This window comes from Dermacentor andersoni, chromosome 10, assembly GCF_023375885.2.
Source record: "Dermacentor andersoni chromosome 10, qqDerAnde1_hic_scaffold, whole genome shotgun sequence".
NCBI lineage: Eukaryota > Metazoa > Arthropoda > Arachnida > Ixodida > Ixodidae > Dermacentor > Dermacentor andersoni.
This window is the reverse complement of record NC_092823.1, coordinates 81535284-81551532: the sequence shown is the minus strand read 5'-3', so window position 1 is coordinate 81551532 and position 16249 is coordinate 81535284. Positions and strand designations below refer to the sequence as shown.

The 16249-nt window shown below is 47.0% G+C and overlaps 1 long non-coding RNA gene across 1 annotated transcript in view; it reads right to left on the bottom strand.

Moving 5' to 3' along the window:
- Nucleotides 1–625: 625 nt before the first annotated feature.
- The window catches only part of LOC129388335 (uncharacterized), a 57700-nt gene continuing 42076 nt past the window's right edge, over nucleotides 626–16249 (bottom strand). The window contains exon 3 of the long non-coding RNA XR_008615309.2: nucleotides 626–853. This is a non-coding gene — a long non-coding RNA (uncharacterized lncRNA). The remainder of the gene's footprint in view (nucleotides 854–16249) is intronic.

Sequence of the window (16249 nt, the reverse complement as noted above, 5' to 3'; positions counted from 1 at the left end):
TCCCAATCGACACCTCGGGAAAGCCTACTTCTATAGCCTCACTGATCAGGTTCTCGAGTGCTACATATTCGTGGGGCATATTAGCACCAAGACGATGGGGGAAGATGCCTGTTGTGACACAAGTGATCGACGTTTCGAAAACTTTTTTAGACATTTGGTGCATGCCTGCCTAATAATAAGCAGCCGCTCTATTGCAACGACCAACAAAACTCATATTCGTCGATAGATCTAGCAAGTGGCTGTGCTTCTCTTCTGACTGACATAGAATGGAATGTCGTCAACAATCCTTTCGTAAGTGACCTCTTCCCTGTAACTTTCAACTTAATAAGGCAGCGTAGCAACACTCCCCATACTCCTCAATGTAAATTAGCCCCGGCTCACTGGCAGCATTTGAAAGAAACAGCTTATTTACCATTACATATTATAAGGAAATCAGTATAGATGATGTGTCGTAAATTTCACTGCTTTTATATTGATGCAGCCGAAACCTTTATTCCCCAAACAAGTGGTGGTTCACTTAAAAGACCTGTTCGCTGGTGGAACGAAGACTGTAGAGATGAGTGAAAGAGGCATAATAACGCATTATACTGATTAGGTGCATCGTTAAGTGCAGACCCCAGGGAAGGCAGACACGTCGTCAAGCGAAAAGAGAAAGCTGGATGAGGTTCCTCTCGGGCGTAAATTAATACACACAGGAGGCGAAAGTGCGGAATAGCTTAAGAAAGCCAAATGGGCAACAAATCCATCCACTGCCTCTGGTGAATGACGAAGGAATACCTTGCAAGACCAGGCAGACGTTATTGTGGAGCACTTTGAGCGTGTGTCAAGCTCATTTGATTATACATCATCCTTCCTGAAATAGAAAAAAGATAGAAGAACGTAAGCCACTCGTACGTAAATGCCGACAAGACGAATGGTATAACCGTTGTTTCAGTATTGCCGAGTTGAGAGCCTTGATTGCATTCAAGAGCTCTGCACCGGGACCTGACAGAGTCAAGTATGACATGATTAAGAACGTACAGACTGATACACAGCTGACACTACTCGCACTTTAAAACACCATTTGGGTGGCCGGGTACTTTCCATCTTCATGGAAAAAAGTGATTGCTGTCCCTGTTTAGAAGCAGGGTAAAGGCCCTTTCTCGGCGACAAGTTACCGCTCGATAGCTCTCACAAGCTGTCTTTGTAAGCTCTTGAACAAAATATCAATCGTGGAATTATACATTTCCTTGTACTGAACAAAATGCTTGATTCCTATCAGTGTTGCTTCAGAGAAGGGCGGTCCACAGCTGATAATCTTGTGCGCATCAAAGGAAATATCCATGACGCATTTGTACATAAACAGTTTTTCTTATCGCTATCCCTCGATATCGAGAAGGCATACGACACAACGTGGTGTTGCGAAATCTTGAGACACTTGTCAGGAATTGTCATCCTTGGAAATATGCTAAACATAATAGAAATCTATTTGTCTAACCGTACCTTTCGCGTCAGAATCGCCAATGTATTATTACGTCCGTTTATACAAGAAACTAGTGTACTTCAGGGAGGCGTTCTCAGCTGCACCCTCTTTATTGTTAATGTGAACACGCTCCGTGCTTCATTACCATCACCTATTCTTTATTCCATCTACGTAGACGACATACAAATATGTTTCAAATCCGGTAACCTTGCAATGTGCGAAATACAAGAATAGCAGGTCCTGAAGAAGATGCCTAAGTGGTTTGTTAAAAACTGCTTTAATTTAACCCCCACAAAAGTTCTTGTGTTATTTTTGCAAGAAAGAGAGGCCTGGTTCCAGATCCACGTGTACAAGTGTATGGACAACAGATACCTGTCAACAAAGACCACACCTTTTCAGGCATTATACTTGACACAAAACTTACCTTCGTTCCACAGACAAAAATATCTCAAGGCGAAATGCCTAAATACTATGAACTCACTGAAACGTTTTTCTCCCACAATATGGGGCAACAACAAGAAGTGTTTAATGAACCTTTACAAGAGCCTCATTCGATCACGATTGGACTCTGGTGCTGTTGTATACCACTCTGCCGCCCCGAGCGCGCAGAAAATGTTGGATCCCATTCATCATCTAGCTATCCCCCTGGCCACTGGCCCTTTCAGACCTAGCCCTACTGAATGTCTGTACATAGAAACGAATGAATGGACACTCCCTCTGCAGGGAACATACATAAGATTGACATACTTTCTTAAAGTACTCTCTAAACAAGAAAATCCGTGTTTTAAGACCAATAATGATCTGGCTGTATGCTGCAATTCTTTATAATCAACCTTCTGTGAGACACCCTTTCTCACTGCGTGTGAGGGATCTTAGCCATGTTTTTAATGTCCCCAGTCGCGGAACATTTTCTAATGCCTCCAACTATGCTGTTACCGCCTTGGGAGTGCCAGGTGACAGAAGGTCGTATATGTCTTGTTCAAGTGACAAAGCACATTCCAGTGGTTGAAATTCGAATGCAGTTCCTTGAACATCAATCAAAGTAGTCTTGCTATGAATTGTACACCGACATATCAAGGTCGCATGCTGGCGTATTATTCGTGGCTGTTGGCCCCTCTTTCTCTGATTCTGACAAATTGAAAATCCAAAGACGTATCTTTACTGCAGAACTATGCAGTACTGTTTGCGGTGAAAAATATACAGAAGCTAAAACTAGAGAATGCAGTAATATTCACTGATGCGTTAAGTGTTGTAAAAGAGCTCAATTTTTTACAAAACATAAAATCCCCGCTTTGTTGAGCTTTATTCACTCTGGTAAAACATTTGTTCATCTCGTAGTCACGTAATAATATGTTGGGTTGCTGGGCTCCAACGAATTGGCGGTAATGTGCTTTCCCGCAATATCACCGCGTCAATAGCATCACAAGGTACTAATCTTGCCGCTACTACTCTTTCCAGAGATCTCAAGCCTTTCGTACGAAAGAAACTGCGAAGCCACTGGCAACACTTGTGGGTCACTGAAACGAACAATAAGGTTCACGTGATGAAGGCACAGTTAGGTTCATGGACTTAGCAACAAAAACACCACGAACTGATCTCCTATTCTGTCGACTCACAATAGGACACACATATGACACCCTCCGTTTTTTACTGACTGGTAACGAACCTCCAACTTACAGTACATGTGATGTGAGGCTGACCGTCATTCATCACCTCCTGGAGGGTCGGGAAGCAGAAGCTGCGATAAACACATTCCTGTAGCATACCGGAAGCACATTCCTCTTCAACCTGTCATGTTTCTTGCTCCAGAACTGTTTCTTGACACCTGAACATTCCTTGGTTTCTTGCATGATGTCTTACATGTTATTTGCCCCATAATTTCGTAACACATCCTCTTTCCAGAGGATGCCGCTGCGATAGTTGTTTTGTATAGCACATGTCTCCAAGCCCGTGCGTTTCAAGGACTCTGTCAAGGCAGCAGTACTTCTACCAAACGTTCGCCTCTGATTCATTTTAGTATATCGTCATTCCTTCAGAATGTATTTTTCGAGTCCATAGTACACTTTATTTCCCTGGCCATTCTTCTATTACATCTATATTCTACGCACTGTAGGATTTGTAGGTCGATCCCATCGCTGTCAACCAGATGTAAGATTTGGAGTCGGGCTTGTAGGACGATCGGAGGAACTTGGGGCGACAGGACTAGGCGAGCAGGATTTATTTACATTACTTACAGTTTAAACAAGACATACATCGACAGTCTAGCGTGGCTCCCAAATGGAGCCCGCAAGATGAATCATACAGCAAAAGAGCACACAGCTCACGAGTACATTGACGAGCACAGAGCACGACGACGAGCACACCCTAGCAGCCAACAACAGCCGCTTATAACCACTCCATTCGACGTCATCGTAGAAAGTCCTCGTGGTCGCCTTTGAGAGAAGGGGGTAGGGGTTTTACACACACACATGCCGCACAGGTTTCAGTGCTTTCTCCGAGGGCAGACGACCTTTGCAGCGCAGTCGTCGTGGTATCCATTGTCCTGCGTCCCTGTAGTCAGGCGGTCACGCCCGAAACCAGCCGACACCCCTAAATTCCAGAGCTTCCGTAGTCCGTATTTCTCCAAAGGAAGTTCACGGTTGGTAGGCGCTGTCCTGGCTGGTTCTCTGAAGGGCGCCACCACACCGGATCGATGGACGCACCTGCAGCGGGCTGAAATAGCTGCAGACCGATCCTAACAGCTCCTCCATGGCCCGGCAAATCACGCCTGGCCAGTGGTGGCAACCGCTGGGCAGGAAGAGAATGCCTGGCGAGCAAGACGATGGCTTTGCTCTCTGCAACCCCTGCGCAATTGGAATGCCTTCAACCATCTCGCAACAACTGGCACAACAGCAGGCTTTCTGGTAGAAACGCAGCCTCTTCCGTTGGCCGCGATGTGGTGGAGGCGAGCGCCATCTGGAGGTATTGCAAGACACCGGGCGCGCCGCAACATGGCCCCCGAGATACTTTGCCGCGGCATCCGCCATTTGCGCGCAGGTGCGCGCAATTGTCGAACGCCGCGGCGGCTCAGTGATTGGTATAAACGCTGAAAAAGGGTTTCTTTGAGTTTTCGCGTAAGAGAAGAATGTTTTCTCGTATAGATAAGCCATAATGTGGCGCTATCATGTCTGTAGGGTGTGTGTAAGCCGTACTTTATGATTTTTCTACGTATTTTGGCTTGAGAAATTCAATTAGTTGCGTAGCTTACTTGTGTGACATGGGCGGCGTAGGTATGGGTGGTTCGAAAATCTTGTTCGCCGAATCGACGTCGGACATCAGATTTTCTGCAACACGGGGCCGTGAAACCTATGGCGTTAAAAAGCAGACAACAGAAACTGAACGTCAGCACGGCAGCTATGTAGAAAACATAAGCGTCATAGCAAAGACGTCTCTGCAAACGCGCAAAAGCTTGCAGTTCGTGCAGTTCAAGCACAAGCGCCGGACCAGAGCAAATTTGATTGCAAGAACATGTGCGCTAGCAATTCTGCGGACGCTCGAACCCCGCTTGTGCCACCGCATCTGGCAACGTCATTGGTGCATCCTGTGGCGTGGTCGTGTTGTTAAGGTATCGACGCGAAAACACAGCCCGCTGGTGGAAGTTTTGTTTGCTTCCAGAGAAGCGTGGTGTGTTTCGCTGTAAAAGTGAGGAGGAATAACATTTTTATTGTCCACATTTTTAGGAGGCCTTGCGGCCCCGAGCCTAGTCGGCAGCCTGGAGGCTTTGGGTCCGGGTGGAGTTTTCAGCGAGCTGAACGATCTGTACCTCTCTGGGTCCGAGCTGAGAAGCGTGGTCAGCCACTACTCGGTGCTTGGTCATGTTGCCTAGCTTTTCAATGGGCAGGCTCGATCGTATTATCGAAGTTGGCTTTTTAAGTGCGAAAGTTACATAATTATGGATATTGACCCGGGAAGCATTAGCTGTAGCTTAACGGGTTCAGGTAGGTTTTTGGTTGTAGGAGACGCCTGCCCACCGCTTGCTTCTTGGCGAGTCACGTCTGTGTGTGTATGTGTGTGTGGAGGGGAGATTTCGCTACAGGTCAGCAGCTGTCACTGTTCGACTTGAGTCGAAGAGTGATTGGAGACGTCGAACTACGTGATAAGCCACCTTATTCCCGGGAAAGGAGTGCGCTGGCGCCCATATAATTTGTATTGTTGGATAATTGTAGTTGGTCCTTAGGATTCTTCGTGCTTGTGGGGATATTCGTCCTCTGGCCAAGCTGCGTACGACGCTCTTATAGTCGTTGATAGTGACTCTGGAATCAGTAGACACAATTGCCATCGCAATGACTTCTTGTTCTGCTACTTCTGAGTCGTCTGTCGCCACAGTACCGCTAACCGGAGGCTCCCCGTCAACTTCCACTGCAATAGCAGCCATTGCCATGTTGTCTCTGTGCTCTGCAGCGTCGACATAAACCTCGTTCTGCATGAGGCCATATTTGCATTCTATATGCTTCACCCTTGCTTCCCGTCTCTCTTGAAGGATCTACTGAAGCGGCCCTACTAGAAACCAAAGAAAAAATTATTGACAACTTCGAGCACGAACTGTTCACTTTAGGCTTGCCCCTTGATTTCCGTAAAGCCTTTGATTCGGTAAAGCAAAACATATTATTAGACAAACTGTATAAACATGGAATTAGAGGAGTAGCTTTAGATCTCGTTAAAAGCTACCTTAAATATCACCACCTTCAATACACTGCCATTAATAACTTCAAACCAATGATGGGGCATATAACATGCGGCGTTCCACAGGGATCAGTTCTTGGGCCGCTTCTTTTTCTTGCTTATGTCAATGATATTGTAACTGTACCACACATGCCACATTTAACCTTATATGCAGACGACACCAGCGCTTTCTTTTCCGGCAGGGAATCAAAACCATTACATGAGCAGGTTAACGATGGGCTGCAGGAACTGTCACAATGGGTTAAAATAAACACCTTAGAATTAAGCCAAAAAAATATGTTATATTTAGACCTCGTAATAAGCCAGCTTCTTACGAGAACTTTATTCATTTTCGTAATCAAGTAATCGGCCGAGTTACATAATTACAAATTTCTTGGTATACTTTTGAACGAATACCTAGATTGCTCTATGCATACAAATATTGTCCGTGTAAATGTGCCTCGAGGGATTGCTATTACATGTAAATTTCGAAGCTTGATTCTAGCGTCGTTAAAGAAAGAGCTGTAATACACTTTGATCCGCTGAGACATTCATTACTGTCTACTTGTGTGGGGTACCACAACAAAGACTAACGCGGAAAGTATACTTGTGCTCCAAAAAAGAGTATTACGTATTATCGAAGGTGAACCATGCCATTTTAACACAGCTACAATACTTAAAAGCAACAAATTCTGACTTTTGGTAATATACTCAATAATAATATAGCTACTTTAACATATAGCCAAGATGTATCTGATCCATCCGGTTTTGTAAATAAATACCTTCGAAGAGAACACTGCCACGACATTCGACATACGTTTTATAAAAAGGAAAAGCTCGGCACAAAGTACGGCACCCAGAAGCTTGATTGCTTAATATCAGCTTTCTTACACAAACATCCCAACGTATTGTCAATTATCGAAAGAACGCATCTGTCCATGCCCTGAAAAAAAAATGCATACCTACCTATTATAATTTCAGTAGGGACGGACTGGGTAGGCAAATGATCACCTTTGTTTTGAAATTGTAGCTGTCATGTTTTCAATATTGTCCATTAGATCGTCTAGTTATTCTTGAAGTCATCATATTTTAAATATATTGTGTATCCTTGCAGTTATATGACGATGAGCAAAACGTGAACAAGGTGAATGCAGGTGCCAACGTTTCGACAAGTCGACTTGTCTTCTTCAAGGCGACATATGCTTTCCTCGCCACAGTATATAAGGTGGGGTTCTTCTAGAGGGAAGTGGGTGTGAGGCGGGAGGACGCCGAAACGAGGTGTATAGGTGGGGTTCTTCTAAAGGGGAGAGTGTGCGAGGCGGGAGGACGTGGAAACGAGAAAAGAGGAAAAAGTGTGAGGCGGGAGGACGCGTCCTCCCGCCTCACACCCTCTTTCCTTAAGAAGAACCCCACCTATATATAATGTGGCAAGGAAAGCATATGTCGCCTTGAAGAAAAGTCCACTTGTCGAAACGTTGGCTCCTTGTTCACCTTGTTCACGTTTTGCTCATCGTCTTGAATTTCCATCTCCCGCATTCCCTGTCTTTTCTCTTGCAGTTACATGTGGTTTCCACAACTGTTTAACTTTTTAAACTGTGAATTACCGCTTTTTTACTGTTCTGTTTTTTGTTATTCTCACTGAGTGTTTGTCCTTATGGGTAGCTCGGGCTTTGTCAGGCATTTATTTGTCTTCTCGCCAGCGTCCGCGGAAGATCTGTACATGACTGTCCGAAAATAAACAAACTTCAAACTTCACAATTCTTTATGGTGAGTGGGGTGCAGCTTGATTGGTAGGGGTGGGATCCTGAGACCCTCTCTTTATCACTGAGGTTTGTCCACCTTTACGATGTGGTGCGCCTCATACTCTATTCCTAGTCCTAGTCGGGCTTTGTGTGAGTCTCATGTACTGCGATATTGTGGATGCTTCGATGAACTCATCGAGCGTGTTGTGGAGTCCGATTGCTAAAGCCTTCTTAGTTGCTGCCGTAATTGGAATCCCAATTGCTTGCTGCTATGTTCTCCTGATTATGCTCTTGATCTTAGCCTTTCTGGAAGAGTACGGCTTCAGATACGGAGCCACATACACGAGTATACTAATTACGAAGGCCTGCACTAATCTGATCACATTGGTCTCCTTCACTCCGTAATGCTTATTTGCAATCAGCATAATTAGACAGCTTATCTGTTGCGCAATGTCCTCTACTGCCATAATGTTTTCGGCATAGAGATTTCGCTCGTGTATGCGTAGGCCCAGCACCCTGATTGACTCTACGGTTGGTATGGGGCTACCGTCAGCCACTAGCCTTATTTGGGGTGGGTGTCAGACTTTGTGCCTTTTTTGGCCTCGAGAGATCAATAGCTCACGTTTCTGTGGTGATCACTTGAGTCCTCTCACCGTTAGGCATGCCTCTACCTCATCAATTGCGTCTTGGAGTGTTTCCTCCATTTCGCCCTCGTTACCTTGAACTATCCGTAGTGTGATGTCATCTGCGTGGAGTGTGTGCGTCAGCCCTTCAATCTTATGTAATTTCTCTGTTAGCCCAATTAGCGCTATGCTCTATAAGGTCGAGGAGAGTGAGCTTTGTGGTGTATCCTTGCTTCCCAGCTCTACTTCGTCTGACTTAATTGCTCTTAGTACAATTAGTTCAGCACAGTCTGAAAGTATTTAATGTAGTCGTAGGTCCTCGGCCCCACCACTAACATTTGGAGGTTCTCTACCAATACCTTGCGTGACATGCTCAAAGTATCGTTCAGGTCAAAGACCAAGATGGCTTCTGTGCCTTGCCGCTCCAGGATCTCATGCTTCCTGTGAATCATGATGTCCTGGGTGGAGACCTTGGGCCTGAATCCAATCATGGTGACTGCAAACAGACCCCTGTCATCCATGTAATTATTCAGTCTTGTTAGTACGGCGTATTTCATCATTCGCCTACGCACGAGCTAAGGGAGATCGTTCTTAGATTTTCCAACGAAAGGTTGCAATCAGGATCGGAAATCACGACAACTTGTGCACTCTTCCACTGCTTTCGAAGTTTGCCATTCTCCCAGCACTCCTTCATATATTTCGTGAACGCCGAGATTACTGCTTCGTCTAAGTTTGTGAGCATCGTGTGAGTCACTCCGTCGGGGCCTGGATCCGACACGTGCGCAGGCTAATGATTTCCGCCCTAATGTGGAACTGGATATGTAATGGTCTCCAATGAAACTCTTTGACACCATCTTGGGAAACTGAGTCTGTGTCATTCGGTGTGTGCTGGTGTTCACTGAACCTATTTGATCCCAACTTGGGTCATTGTGTTTGTGCAAGTAGGTGTATGCCACTCTACAACGACAAAAAGTTTTTCTTTTAATTTATCGGGTGCTTAGGGGAATCCAACGAAAGTCACGCTTGTTCCCCCAAAAACAGCAACCCGACACTTTATCATGCTGCGCTACAAATGTACTGGGTATGTGCCGCACTTTAATGAACCTCTTGACTTCATGGGTCACCTTGTTTGTGGCACTGGTTGTGCGGCAAGCTGGAGAACCATTCTCAGCGTTCGCATGCACCGGCACTTCATGCTCCTCGTCTCAGAGGCCATGCCCGGGCTTCTCAGCACCGTCGTTAGGTGGCGCAGCTTGTGAAAAAGCCGCAGAGAAGAGCCCAGCTGCCACATGGCAGATGTCTGGGTGTTCGCAATCGCCGGCGCGCCATGCATGTCAGAGGACATGGGCAGGCTGCATGGCAGTGCTGCTAGATGACACACAGTGTTTTTTACGGAAGCCTGAAAGAGGAATCCCGCTGCAGTATACACATCATATATATAGCTTCTTTCAAAGGTGGTAATATATTGTGTCGCCATATTGATTCACTGCTACACGCATTGTCGACAGTCATTTTGAAATGACTTCTGAGAAATCTTGTGAAATCGTGAAATGAACATTTATTTGTCATCAGAAATCGTATTTGTGACAGCGCAAATCAATTGGCATGCATTGTGACGGTAATTTATGAAATGAAAATTTGTGGAACACTGTGGCAGGTACGCTTGAGTTCTTGAGTCCAGATCACGCACCAGTCGTTGAGGATTATGTGGTCTCAAGTTTCTTCCTTTTGTTGCAGGAAGATATTTCGTGTGGAAAGATGGGGGTCTAAATGTGAACATTTTTCCGGAGAGCAAATTTTATGGTCACAGGTTGTAAGGCTGCAGTCTGGTTTGGAAGCATAATGATGGGACACGTTTTCATTCGGTCGGAAGTGTGCTCTCTTTCTAGCGGAGTTGAAGAGTCCCACTAGATATCGAGAAGAAGGTCTGTCAAGTTTGTTAAGGACATAATTTGTGATTTCGTGCTTTTTTAATGTGCTACCAATGTTCAAGCATAGCAAATCAGTTTTCGTTCATACTGGGTAAAAAAGTTCTAGTAGTTCATTCATTAAAAAATTCACCGAAGATTGCGATACTGCCTAATGCCAAATTTGAGCGCAGCTCTATACGTGTTTTCATTTCACAATAGATTGGCTGGTGCGGGCAATCTGTCTCTTGCGGTAGGTTCCAAAGGGGGCGACATGTGGCGCGTCTGCCTCGCTAACCGGAAGATCGCAAGAGGCAGCTCGTGGGTGACGCGTAGGCTTGATTCACAGCAGCACCCGCGGACAGACCTGCGACAATGCAGCGTTTATTTTCCACAGAGACGACGACGTGCGATACTCTGGCGTGATATCGTAGCCATTGTCGCACGCAGCCCGTCTTGCGCGGCACTAGGCTTTCCTTCTGATGCTTTCGTTCCACCAGCGACGAGAGTGACCCTTCGTCGAGTGGAAATCGTGCCACCAGCGTCAGCGGCGACAACCACGAAGGGAGCGTCCCGCCAAGCCTTACTCGTAGCAGCTCGCCATCGCCCCTTACAGGAGCAGTGATACCCGTCACCCACGCTCGTACCGCGGATGGACCTCAGTAGCTGACGCTGCGGACGAGCGTACCTGCTCTCGCTTCCCTATGTCAGGCCAGCCGAATTATCCGGAAGTACCAATGTGCAAGTCCTCCCTTACTGCCATGGACATGCTTCCGGAGCAGCAGAAGGGTCTGTGAATTGTTTCTATGCTGGCTTTTCTGTCACACCCATCAGTGACTTCTCCTGGCCATGTATTGCGCCGCCAAGCACACCACTTCACTGTTCATGACGGGCTGCTACACCGCCATAACTATCCCTCTAGGACATCAGCGAATGGTTACTCGTGGTCCCTCGGGATCAACGTTCAAAGATATGTGCCGCGTTTCACCATGACCCGCAATGCACGTATGCGAATTGCTAAATACATACGCGCGCCTGCGACTCCGTTATTACTGGCGCGGCATGTACCGATTCCTCCGGCAATATGTCCGGTTCTGCTTCGCTTGCCAACACTGCAAGAATACCTCTCGACCGTCAGATGATCCACTGCAGGCATTGCCTTGCCCAGGGCGCGCCTTGGACCGCGTCGGAGTACATCATTATGGGCCCCTTCCTAGTACTTCAGACGGCAATCGCTGGGCGATTGTGGCGACAAGCTATCTTGCGTGTTTCGCGGATACTTCGCCTCCGCCCAACGCATCTGCGCGTGATGTTACCTGGTGTCATTGGCGCAATTTCGCACTTCCCTGTGGAGCTCCCAGAGAATTGCTGAGCGGCAGAGGCCGTGTCTTTCTCTCTGACTTTATAGAAGCCCTACTTTAGCAATGCCATATAATTCACTACTATATACCACCCACAGACTAATGGGATAGTTGAGCGCTTTAACCGCATCCTTGGCTACATGTTAGCCATGTACGTCGCATCTAACCAGACCAAGTGGTACTACGTCCTACCCTTCGTGATGTATGCTTATAATGCCGCCACACAGAACACTACGCATTTTTCCATTGTTCCTCCTTTACAGCCACGTGTTTTCCTGGGCACTAGGTACCATCCTTCCGTATCGCCCTGACACAACGGAGCTGACTGAAGCTGTTGCACACACGGAAGAGCGCCGAAAGCTTGCCTGTACGTTTACGTCGGAAGACCAGCAATGACAGAAGCTCCGTCATGATATTGCAGCGTTTACTGAAGTCTATGCCCCTGATTCACTAGTCTGTCTTTGAGTTCACGTCGCCAGCCTTGGAGTTTGATCCAAACTCCTTTCGAAGTACCAGGGTCCCAAGCGTGTGGTCACAAAAACGTCTCCTGTGAATTAGTTGACAGGACCTTTTGAACCACCTTCGGATAAGCGATGCCGAGAGCGCAACATTTACGTTCACCGGCTAAAGCCTTACTTGAATCTACCTCTGCTATCCTTTGGCCGGTACGGCTTCTGTTCTCCAAGGAGATAACTACTGTAGAAGAACAAGCAGCATGTACTGCTTCGAGAAAGATGACGACAAATTGGTCCAAGCCTTATGCCTATATTGCCTGAACTGTGTCACCTTTCGCGGAGGTGCTCTACTCCTTGAGGGCTTCATTATTTAAACCAGAACACCTCTCGACAGAACTTTCCATTCTCCTAAGATAGAAGGAGTTGCATATGTTTATGGGTAGTACTTTGTAACCAACAAATTGACGGTCTTTTTTACCAATGATTTCACCAAATACAAGGGCGAATAAGAAAGACTCTGCCTCTATTTTTTTGATACATCACGGCTGTAAATGAGAAGTCAACCTGTCCATTCCAAGCGGTGGACCTCTCTTGAACCGACCCGGCCTTATCTGCCGGTAGTTCCGCGGCACGGCACTGATGTCAGTTGTTAAAGATGGTGGTTGTGCTTCACACATCCACGGTGTACGAGCAATGAAGTCTGATTCGTTTTCTATGCAGCTAGGGATGAACGCCCATCGAAATCCACAGGGAAATGCAGCCCACGCATGAGGAAAGGTGTCTCGCTTCGAGAAGTATGAGGTGGTGGTATCGTGAGTTCAGAAAAGGCCCTGAAGGCTTGCATGACAAGGATCGTTCGGGGAGGCCGCGTGCCCCACTGACTGACAACAACTGGGAGAATCTTGACCACTCACCATAAAGCTTGTACCTCGCCCCTAGTGATTTCTACGTTTTCGGTCCGCTGAAGAAGTTCCTGGCAGGACAGCGATTTACGGGCAACGGTGAAGCCAAGACAACAGTCCGACGGTGGTACCACAGTCAGCCGGAGGAAATCTATCATAGGGGCATCTCCAATTTAATGCTACGATGGGACAAATATTTTGACCGGCGTGGGGACTATGTGGGAGAACAATACAAGGTGCGTTCAATAGTACGCATCTTTGTAATTACCTGTATACACGTTATTTTTCTAATGCGTAAAATGGGCAAAGACTATCATTCGCCCTTGTGTTGTGCACTGCATATTACGCACTGCAAATTACGCTGGCTACCCTTCCCGAAAACTATTTCTTTCGGCATTTGTCACAGTCGTGTAAGTTATGGCAGCAATAGGTCCTTTTCTTCGCCATGCGGTAGATGTAAATGAAGATGGCATTCGGCTCTGCAACAACGATTGACCTCACGCTGGCTGATGACATCGCACCCTGGTGCTGCTGGCTGCTTCATTCACCGCTGAGACTCGGGAAGCGTATAAGACTTGCGAATGCGACCGGCTTTGTTGCTTGTGTTCCATTGTCGCCATACATCGTTACGGAGAACTCTGGAGAGCCGACTCGACCGCGCGGATGCCATCCTTCTCTTTTCGTACTAGCTCATTGCCCGCGGCATCGTTCCATTATGCGTCGCTGGTATGATCCCCACTGCTTCTTGGATCGGCCGTATTTATAGATGTTTCTCGTGTCTGCCAGCAAAGAATAGCTTCTTTTCTCCTTTTTGTCCTTATGTAACACTTAGAGAGGCACAAAGTATTGGGTCTGTCGGTGTCAGGCTAAGGAACCGTGTCTTGCTATACATGTATGCTAGCTCATGCAGCATCATACCGGTATTATTCGAGCAGAGAAGAAATTGGGGATTCATTTGTTTTCCCATGCGTTCAACTATATATATTAAAATCTTTTATATTTTAAACTCTTCGGCGTTTCTGCGCCTAACCAATGAGAATCATGTCCATTTGTCACCTTATACGACTGCAACGGCTCATGCCCCCGTAAGCAAGCAACAAATGCAATGGTTCATACCTACGTAAGGCAGAGGCTACAAGCGTTCAGCAAAGTAAAGCGAACACTGCCTATATTCAATGAAATTACCTATAGAACACACGGAACGGCATACGTTTCAATAAGGAATAATCTCAAAACAAGCATCCGAACCATCAATAAAGCATTGCACACTCCCTTCAGCAAATGCTGCGGTGGTTTTGCATTCAGGTTTAATAAAACCGGGAAGAGTTGATAAGGGTTGATAAGTTGTAAGAGTTGAAAAGTTGGTTCCTCGTGAAACCCGGTATTCCGCCACTGAGCGCGAATGCCTGACACTAGTGCGGGCAATCGAAAAATTTGATATTTTTTTTTTCTTTATGGCACTCCATTTATTATTCAAGCGGATCACCAACACTTGATGGATTTATCTCACGCTAAACACCAAAACAGCAGAGTCCTGCGGTGGAGCCCAGTACTACAAGAGTACTCATTTTAAGTAGAGCACAGAAAAGGCTGTGAGATGTAGGCGCATGTATTTTTTAATAGACTCCAAGCATAACTGGTCTACCCTTTTTACTGTGTGTGTTTATTGTACAGCTGTCGCTTTTTCACTTTGTTGTAGATGCGATGTTATACCCCTCACTCTGCACCGCTTTAAAAAAAGAAAAGCTTATCGCGGGGGCGGGGGGGGTGCATCTTTGTCATGAGTGAGTGGAGAGCGACAAAACACTGCTGAGGAGCGGTAGCTCCAAACACCATCAAGTGGCCGACAAGGCAGACGATGTCGGCGGCCGGTAGCACGAGTTACTGGACGCGGGAGAAAGATGATCAACCAATCAGTGGTGGGCACGAAACCACGGGTACGAGGAAGCAACGGAGAGAAAGAGACAGACCGGAATGCTGGGGGAAGAGATCGCTCGGGGACGAGAGTTCTCAGATCGCTAGTGTTGAGGTCGAGGTCGTCGGGGTCCAGAACCCAACCCGAGAGCATCAGCAGAACCAGGACGACCCCCTCTGTCGCTGGAGAGATCCACCGAGCGTAGGGCTCGGCTATTTCTGCTGAACCTGCGGCCGTCGGCGTTTCTGCTCCTGGTGCCTAATCCTGAGCTCCTGGGGCGGACCCTGAACCGCCGCGAGGAGAGCAGAGGTCACTTGGGGGTGACCAGAGGCCCGGAGCGACGCTGGTGAGAGGTGCTACGGCAGGACGGTGAGCCAAGGCACCAGTACGTGCTCAGCTTTAGCGGCGGTCGCACTTGGACGACTTTCGACTCCGACAGCCTTGGACTCTGCCGCCCGGGGCTGGCTCTACCGTGCGCCCGCGTCAGTCGTGTGCCACTGCCTGTCACACCACTACCGCCGTCAACGCAAATACCAGTGCATGCTGGCAACGCACTGGCCGAGTAAATAATGCTTTCGGTGATTTAGTTTTTCTTTATTTGTTCTAGACCTAGAGTCGTTTGAAGTTCTCGCGTGGACTAGCGTCGCTAGTGGCACTTTTTTATATACTTTCGGTGTGCTGTTTAGTGTTCTCTTGTTTTCTATTTCTTGCAATGAATATTAAATTTGTTTTGGGGAAAAATGGCTTCGTGTTTCCTGAACTGAGGCTCCACCTCAGTTTAGAAATTCACACCCGAGGAACTTGTCATCACCACTGTCTTCCTCCTTTCCTCTTTCTATTCACCCTTTCCTTTACTTCCTGTGCAGTGTAGCAAGCCGGACGCTCGTCTGGTTGAACTCACTGCCTTCCATTTTTTTTTTTATTTCTACAGCTAAGCTGCTAGGCTCTAGTTGGCCGAGATTTCTCGAGTCCTCGTGCGCGATGCTCACACAAAAATTTAGGCCCTTCCCGGAAGCGGTACAAAGAAGCGGGAACCGCACAGTGTGCTGCTTCTGCAAGGGACCTCACATGTACGTCATCAGGTGACATTATCACTTGACGTAGACGTCATCGCTTGACGTCTCGTTTGGCTTTATGGCGTCATCAGATTACGTCATGAGGCGATATCGTTACTTGACAAT